This window comes from Microtus pennsylvanicus, chromosome X (genome assembly GCF_037038515.1).
Source record: "Microtus pennsylvanicus isolate mMicPen1 chromosome X, mMicPen1.hap1, whole genome shotgun sequence".
NCBI classification, from domain to species: Eukaryota; Metazoa; Chordata; class Mammalia; order Rodentia; family Cricetidae; genus Microtus; species Microtus pennsylvanicus.
Window position 1 is genome coordinate 43,823,244 of NC_134601.1, and position 8,265 is coordinate 43,831,508.

At 41.9% G+C, this 8,265-nt stretch overlaps 1 pseudogene; it reads right to left on the reverse strand.

The window, feature by feature from the left end:
• Positions 1–4,709: 4,709 nt before the first annotated feature.
• Positions 4,710–6,410, reverse strand: LOC142840325 (E3 ubiquitin-protein ligase RLIM pseudogene; annotated as a pseudogene).
• Between the last annotated feature and the right edge of the window lie 1,855 nt (positions 6,411–8,265).

An 8,265-nucleotide genomic window follows, 5' to 3' on the forward strand; every position in this document is an offset into this window, starting at 1 on the left:
ATGTCTCCTTATTGCTTTGGAAATGGCTTCTCCTACCCAAGATTCATCATTATAGCTAAACGTCTCAATATTCATTGTATGCTGAATCCATCAACTGATATAATGGGAGCTCACCAAGGCCTGCTGGACTGGCACTGAATGAGCATGTGATCAGACTGGACTCTCTGAATATGGCTGACAATGAGGGCTGACTGTGAAGCCAATGATAATGGCATTGGGTTTGATGCTACTGCATGTACTGGCTTTTTGAGAGCTTAGTCTGTTTGTATGCATACCTTAGTAGATCTGGCTGGAGGGGGGAGGGCCTTGGACTTTCGACTAGACAGGGCACCCTGACTTCTCTTAGGACTAGAGAGGGATAGGGAGGGGACATGAGGGGAGTGGAAGGGAAATGGGAGGAAGTGGAAATTTTTCATAAATAAATTAATAATTAAAAAAAAGAATTCTCAGGGGAACAATCATGAGGATGCCTTCCTGGAAAGATAAATGTCAGTGTAGGAAGAAGCAGCAGCTCTAATGGCTTTGCCCCAGGAATTCTCAGCCTACTTGTTCCTTCGAATATGCTGCGAGAACATTGAGAGAAACACAGTACAGAGGCTTAAAGTGGGAAGTGGAAAAAGGATTGAAGTCATACAACAAAGGTCCCATGTCTTATTAATCTTCCTGAGTATCTAAACAGCTTGATGTGAAAAGAGGAGCAATGTTTTTCCATGATGTGTCTACGTGCCAGAAACAGCTTGACCTCCTTGAATTCTTAATATAAATCCTGGTTTTTCTCAACACTGCTATTCAGGCATTGCTGGAAACAGCTTATTTAGCCTCAGTCACTGACACAAATGATATTACCTTTGACAATGGATCTAAGTGTCAAGGTAATTTTTCTGTTTTTCTTTGAGGTCACAGCTCTTATTATTTGTTTAAACTGTGACTGGGAAATACTCTTTCCTCAGACCTTGCCAAGTGAAACATGATACAGCAATGTACATTTAAAAACAGTTTTGAAAAGAACCATTTACTAGGTAACTCAATTACAACACTTTTATTGATCATAAACATAGGGCACTGTACTGAAGGGGGAAAGCAGACACCCTCACATGTGCGCTCTCTACCTTTTACAAACGTTCAGAGAGAATACTTTGGAGAGCAACATTCAGAACCGTCTTAAGACCCCAAATGCTCCGCAAGCGTGGCTTCCATATCCTGCATACTTTTGGTAAGAGTGTGACAGGGAACCCAGACAGGAAAAACATTTTTTAAAAAATCAACTAAGGCAGATTACAAATGATTTCCATTCACAAAAGAATTCAAAACATCTCCTTCATCTGTTTAAAAAACAAAGTCAACATCAAGGGGCCACTGCATTCTAGCAAACAGTTAGTAATGGTCTTTAACAGTCATTTGCAACATCGGTCTCTTTATCATGAGGAGTTGGAGAACCGACTTAAAATCATAGAAGCAGGAGGTTAAATACAAAATGTGTAAGTGATAACCCTTCATAAATATAAGACATTGAGAAAAGCAGAGAATACTGGGCACAGAAATAAAGTTTTTGCTGAAGAAAAAAAAACAACCCATTGCTTAAGGTAACAGAGCTAAGCATTTTACTACCTTGGAATGATTCTGATAATCATGTCCCTAAAGACTGAGTATCTCCTGGCACATTTCCTTATCAATTGTACAATCACCTGCTCCAACACTAGTGTGTGAGCCTCCTCCCTCTCCCCAATGCCACCTCCATTTACATAGTGGTGCAACTACATTTTCTTTTCAGGGAAAATGTTCCAATTTCCAAACACAGCTCTCTTCAGTGTTACTGCAAATAGCTTGAAGGTTTTTAACTTGTTCAACTTGGTTTTCAGCACTAATAAATCTCAACATTGTAAGCTGCATGGAATAAAAACAAAATACTCTAAACCTTCACACTAGTAAGTAGATTAAAAAACATTTGAAATATACAAGAAATATCAGGATTTAGTACTTCCCCCTATGCTTTGAACAATGTAATTTCCAACATTATTACTGCATGAAGTTCAAAGTAGGCCTTAAAAACAGAAACTTTCTGTAATAGAAAAAAAGTGCAAAGAAACAAAATGAATTGTAAAGTCTTTTGCAAGAATAGGTGTTTGGACGCTGGTGAGGAAAAAGATTTTCATTCTTCATTGTACACCTGACACCTATAGGAGAAACCTTACATTTATTTATTTATTTATTTAAGATTTCTGCCTCCTCCCCGCCACCGCCTCCCATTTCTTTAACATCTGCAACACTAGTAATATATAATAATCATGGACTTGGTAAAATGAAAAAGCAACTCCCACTAAAAATACTTGTATTCTTCCTAGAGAAACCAAGAGATAGGAGTGCTATGCAAAAGAGTCCACATGCATGTCAAAACATGTGCATTCTACTGAAGGCTAGGAATGGGAAGATGGGTTTCTAGTGTCTGCGAAGAGCTTCAACATCTGCATTCATAACCAGCATCCTGCTTGAGTTACCTCTGGCTTCAGTACGTTGCAAACAAGTCATAGGTTTGGGGAGTTCAGGGAGGTACCTGTTGTCAGCAACTTCATGTTTAGAATATGCTTCAGCTGTTTTTGAGCTATAGAAAATGAACACCCCTAAAATGGAACATTTTTACCAAGAGGAAAATGGATTTGTTCTTATTAATCAGGACTATTCTGCAGAACTGAAAACCATGGAAAGGTGACAAGGAGGCTCACAAATATAAAGGAATCCTGACTTTTACCTGGATAACACTTTTAAAAAGATAAAAAATGTATTACATAAGAGCCACAAATAGTGAAATCTGCTTATATTAAAAAAATAGGTGAAGCTTTGTTTGGACATTATTTCCTTGCAAGAGCAGTACATATTCTTTGTAAACAACTACCTAATTTACAATTTCATTGCCTTGACACTTAGCCAGAGGAAAACATGTAAGAATGAACTTTGAAATAATCTGTACTGCTAAGGTGGTACCAGTGAGGGTAAGCAGATTTGGGTAAAGCAGTTTCTAGAATCCCGGGCTAGTCTGGATAGTTAGCTCATTTGGTGAAAGGCCAGGGATGTGCCTGCTCAATCCACCTTCTCTTCTGGCCTGGCAGCTTTCTCTGGGGAACCAACAAAGCTAATTTTAACCCCAATTAGTCTTAAAAGAAAAACCAGGCAAGAGTACTGGGGTTATCACATTCTAGTCTTACCACTAAAAAAGAACAATAAAGTGTGTGTCCATAGATGTGAGCCAGCCATCTCATCTTCACATATGGGCAACACAATTAGAATTTGAATTTCAAATAACCCAACATGCCTCACTGTCAATAAAAGATAATATCTTAGTTTATGAATATGTCTTTCAAAAGTGGCATGTTGGATCTGCTAGGTACAGCAATGAAATATTGACAAGCGTGCACTATTACCAGAGATGATAAATCTCGAAAACAAGCAAATCCGAGACTTTTCCAAAAGCACACCCATCTGTACCAACTGAAATCCCTACTTTAAAATTGGTTTAGAAGTCTCTTTTTTTCCACCTTCTCTTTTTGAGAAGCAGATTGTAAAAACATCAGTTTAACTTGTGCTAGGTGGTAGTGGTTTGTTTTTTAAACCAAAAGCAGCTCTGCCACATTTGTTGATCTTCTGCTTCATCTATTCAAGTCAAATAATGGGTCAAGCTGCTGTGGCTGTCACTGTAGGAAACCAGTTCATGCCTATACCACTGTCATCATGAAAATGTTCCATTCTCCAGAACAGTGTTTTCACCCTCTATGACTTTCTGCCTAAATCCAGGTTAAAATCCTTGATTTCCATTGGGATTTAGCGCAGTTTGATTCTACATGGTCCTTTCTTTCCATGTCACAGTAGCTGTTCTCAAATACATTTAATAGAGATATGTTCTGCTCTCATCACCCATACACTTACAAAAGCAGGTTGGCACTTTGTTTAGTGTGTTTGCTTTACTATGCCAGCTCACAAAAAGCAGTTCTCATTTCTAAGCACGGTACTTTACAATGTTGTGTGTGTTAATACAATAGTGCATTGGGAAAGCACTGAGCCTCTACAAAATAGCTTTACCTTTTGAAACAAACGAATGTGATTTTTTTCACTTACACAAGAATAGGCTTTTTAATATTTCCACAAGATAAATATCTGAGTGAAACTCTATGTTCACTCGATTGTGTGCCACAGTGATGGCCTTAGGACAGTTAATACACTTAGAAGATCCTAACTGTTTAGTGTTATTTACACTGGTATATCCATCATCCCCTAATCTGGAAGGTGAACAAACAATACTCAGAAAATGTGACTGAATTTGTGTCAATAACTGGGAATGGTATAGTTTTAATTAATCCCTTACTAAACACATAATGGAACTTAGTCTTGAGTGGGAATTTTCTTCATGCCCCTCTTATGGCCTTGCAAACCTAAAAGGAGCTCAACATGATAAAGGAGCTCCTGCTAAGGCAGACCTTATGGTAAGAAAGGGAAAATGACAAGTGTACATGGGTAATTATCAGTAACAGGTTAGCAATTATCTGGCACTGAAATCAAACACTGAAGTCCTAAAACGTCACGTCTGAAATATTCTTTCTATCCTAAAAGAGAAACTAGAGAAAAGACACGATTCCCTCATAAAGCAATGACTCGATTCAGGTTGTGATTTTATATTTAAGCACCGTGAGATAAAGGAAGCGATTTCCATTTGCCAGTCACTATTCCAGCAACACAGCTTCGAGAGTTCTGTTCTCATTAACAATCCTATGTCTGTTCCAGGAAGAAAAGACAACCCTGTGACGAATGGGACAGGTGTTATTCTCCGATAACCAGCGGTCGATGCAGTGAACATGGTACTCATGGGAGCAAGGTAGCTCACGAAGTTTGTCGCCTTCTGTATATTCGGTGATGCAAATAGTACATGTCTTCAATGCATCGTTTTCACCAAAACTTCTCGTTGCCAAGTTATTAATCTGGACATTGGTGGGTCCTCTAGTTAGGTGGTTGTCATTAAAGGGGTAAAGTCAGGTTGCTTCAATACCTCCTTCAAACATCTGTGAGATACTTTCTGAATATTCATCAATGGAACTGGAGCCAGGGTTGTAGCTGGAGACAGAAGCAGAGTTGTTACCACCAGAGCTCCCTCTTCCACTCCATGGAAGCTCACCAAAAGCTGTTGTTCTCTGCCTTAACCTGGTTTGAATCGTAGAGATGTAGTTTCCCTTGATCCACTATTGAAGATTGTAAGAGTGGAAAACCTGGGAGTACTCACAGAGGTTCTCCCAGCTGCACATTCAGAAAGTGTAAAGGTGCCTATAAAACCTCCAGGGTCACTTTCATAAGTGACCATGTTGTTTGGGATCTGAGACCTTGACCGAGTTCTGCTAGCTATGCCATCTCTCTGCCGGTCTTCTGCCAGCAGAACTCTTCTGACTTGAAGGTCTCTGGTTGGTGGTCTTTGACCAGATCCTGCCGCTTCACCATTGTATCTGTGTCTGAAGAGCTTGTCCCTTGAGCAGCAGAATTTCTAGACCCAGAAGCCACAAAACGACTTCTACCTAGCAACTCAGATCCAGTTATCTGGTGTCTCAAAGTCCCATGGTGAGGGCCTCTAGAACTTCCCTCGATCTCGTTTACCAAAGGCTGCTCAAAATTCTGAGATGAGATGCTATGATGAGATCTTCGTGGAATTTCATTTGCTGGGTGCAGAGAAGACCTACTTCTTTCAGCTCTGGCTCTGGTTCTTCGCTGGTATTCTGGTTTCGGGCTTCTTGCCCTCCTCCGACCTCTGGTGGATGGCACATCTGTTAATGCTTCAGCAGAACTGTGTTCTGACCTAGGTGTTCTGGCAGATGATGTCTCAGATGCTGAATTTTCCACTTGCCTTTGGAGGCTCCGATCCATGTTTTCTACACTAAGACGTGTAGCAGATGGTTCATTTTCATTCTCTGAGGTTTGGCTTCCATTATTGCGGTTAACATTTGTCTCTAAACTGAATCTGAAATCACCACTGTTTGGATTAGTGTGGCTCACTGCCCTCCCGGACTGGTTTCCTCTCTGACCACTTCTTGTTGTATTGCCAGTCTGTCTGACAGAGCTAAGCCAATCTATTATGGAGTCACCATTGGACTCGTCATCTGAAGAGTCTCCATTTTCTTCTGAGCTCTGCGGCGGCCATGGCAGCTACAGCGGCGATGGCAGCCCCAATTAATTTGCTGTAGTCTTCTGAACAGCTCCTCCCCAGTACTTTGACCTGGGGTGCCTAGCAAATTGTTGTTTCTCAGAAGTCGATAGTCTTCTCCACTCAGATTATTTACAAATCGATAGAAAGCTTCTTCCCGATCCAAGCGATCCACTTGCCTTCTGCGCTGTGCTACAGATTGGTCATTTCCTTGATCGCGAGAATCTGAGTTTTCCATCTTGATGAACAAGTGGACGATTATCTGTCTGTTGTGACATAGTACTGAAATCCAATCAACTGGACCTTCAGTTTTCTTCACTAGGCTTCGGTGGTCTGGCCAGGAGGGGACTGGCTGGGCTCTGCCGCCTCCGCTGCCTGCGAGGCTGCCTAAACTCTGCTGTGTGCCTGCCTCCTGCTCTCTAGCCAGCCTCAGAATGCCTGGGAGAGACCCGCCTCTAGCCCAGCACCACCCCATTCTGAGACGTAGCTCCAGCAACCATTATCTTCCCCATTGTTAGCTAGCAGTGACAGAAATCCACTCAGGATAACTTTTCTTAAAGTCACCCCCAAATTACCTATTGAATGTATTTCAGGTCCCCTTTCTCAGCTACTCCACAGAACTCAAGAAGTCCTATTTAGAAAGCAGATGGTTCAGCCAAAGCGTACCAGGTGGGCCTGGGGAAGAGTGACTGGTAGTCCTACTCGTAGGACAAACCCACTCTTCTTGTAAGGCTGGCATCACGCTGGGGAATTTAGTGAGATAGTGACTGCTTCATGATAGGTGGGCACTGCACAGGATGCTCATTGTACCCTTCCCTAATCACAGTGGCTAGGTGCCATCATGAGAAGGAACCAAGGGGTTGACCTTCGCTACTCTGGTGTCATGAGAACAAGGATTACGTCTGCTACAGCCCTCAAGTGTGAGATAGCTGTAGGCACTATTACAGAGAACGGGAAAGCAGATATGGACATGCTGATCCTTTCAGGTTGGCATCTGATTAGGGTGCTAAGGGGAATGGTGGTTTCTAGCCCAGCCCTCCATGTAAGTGTAAGGAACTGTTACTGTCACCCGAGGTCGGCAGGAAGTTTGACTTCTAGAGGTACCTTTCTGCCATGCATTTCACTACTGGCAGGATGAAAAACAGAAACATCAGCCCCCTTCCTCCCACAGAGCATTCACTGAGGGACGACTTATGAAAACACAGAGCCTGAGCCTCCTGCTCAGATCTCAGTCCTCTCTTTGCTCCCCTTCCCCACTCTTCAAAGTTCAGGGGCCTCTCATCAACTTGGTAAGTAGGCAGAGCCTGAAACATTAACTCTGGAGAAGGTGGAACATGGGAGCACCTGCATAGCCCTAAGGCTTGGAAAGCAGAGTGCGTGTAGTAGATGCTGTTGCTATACAAAGAAGAGATGCTCCCAAAGAAGATGGACATGTTGAATGCCTGACCCTTGGCTAGTCCGGGATCAGCAGTTTCATAAATGGTAGACAAGGCAAGAGAACTCTATTTAAACACACCACTCTTTGCTCCTAGCAGACTCCAATGTTGGGAGACCCAGAGAGAAATCACACACTGATGTAGGTGGGTCTTCTATCTATCTGTAGCTTTCATTGGTTAATTAATTAAGAAAACTGCTTGGCCTGATAGGTCAGAACATAGGTAGGTGGGGAAGACAGAACAGAATGCTGGGAGGAATAAGGCAGTGAGACAGACGCCATAGCTCACCTCTCCAAGATGGACGCAGGTTAAGATCCTTCCTGGTAAGCCACCAGCTCGCGGTGCTACACTGAGTAATAGAAATGGGTTAATCAAGATGTGAGAATTAGCCAGTCAGAGGCAAGATAATTGTAGTTACTCTCTACATTATTTAGTCTCCTTGAAATAGAATGTTTAGCAAAACTTTTGTTATATGTTTCTTGCTTAATATTGGTTGTTGTTTGTAATTTTATATTTGGTATCTGTTCCTACTGTATACAGTTGTATCAGGTTTAGTTCAATTTTGTTTAGAGAAAGGGGGAGATGATGGGGGACTTCAGCCAATCACATGCTGCTTAGGGTGTCCCCTGGGGCCACAGATAGCCAATAAAAGAATCC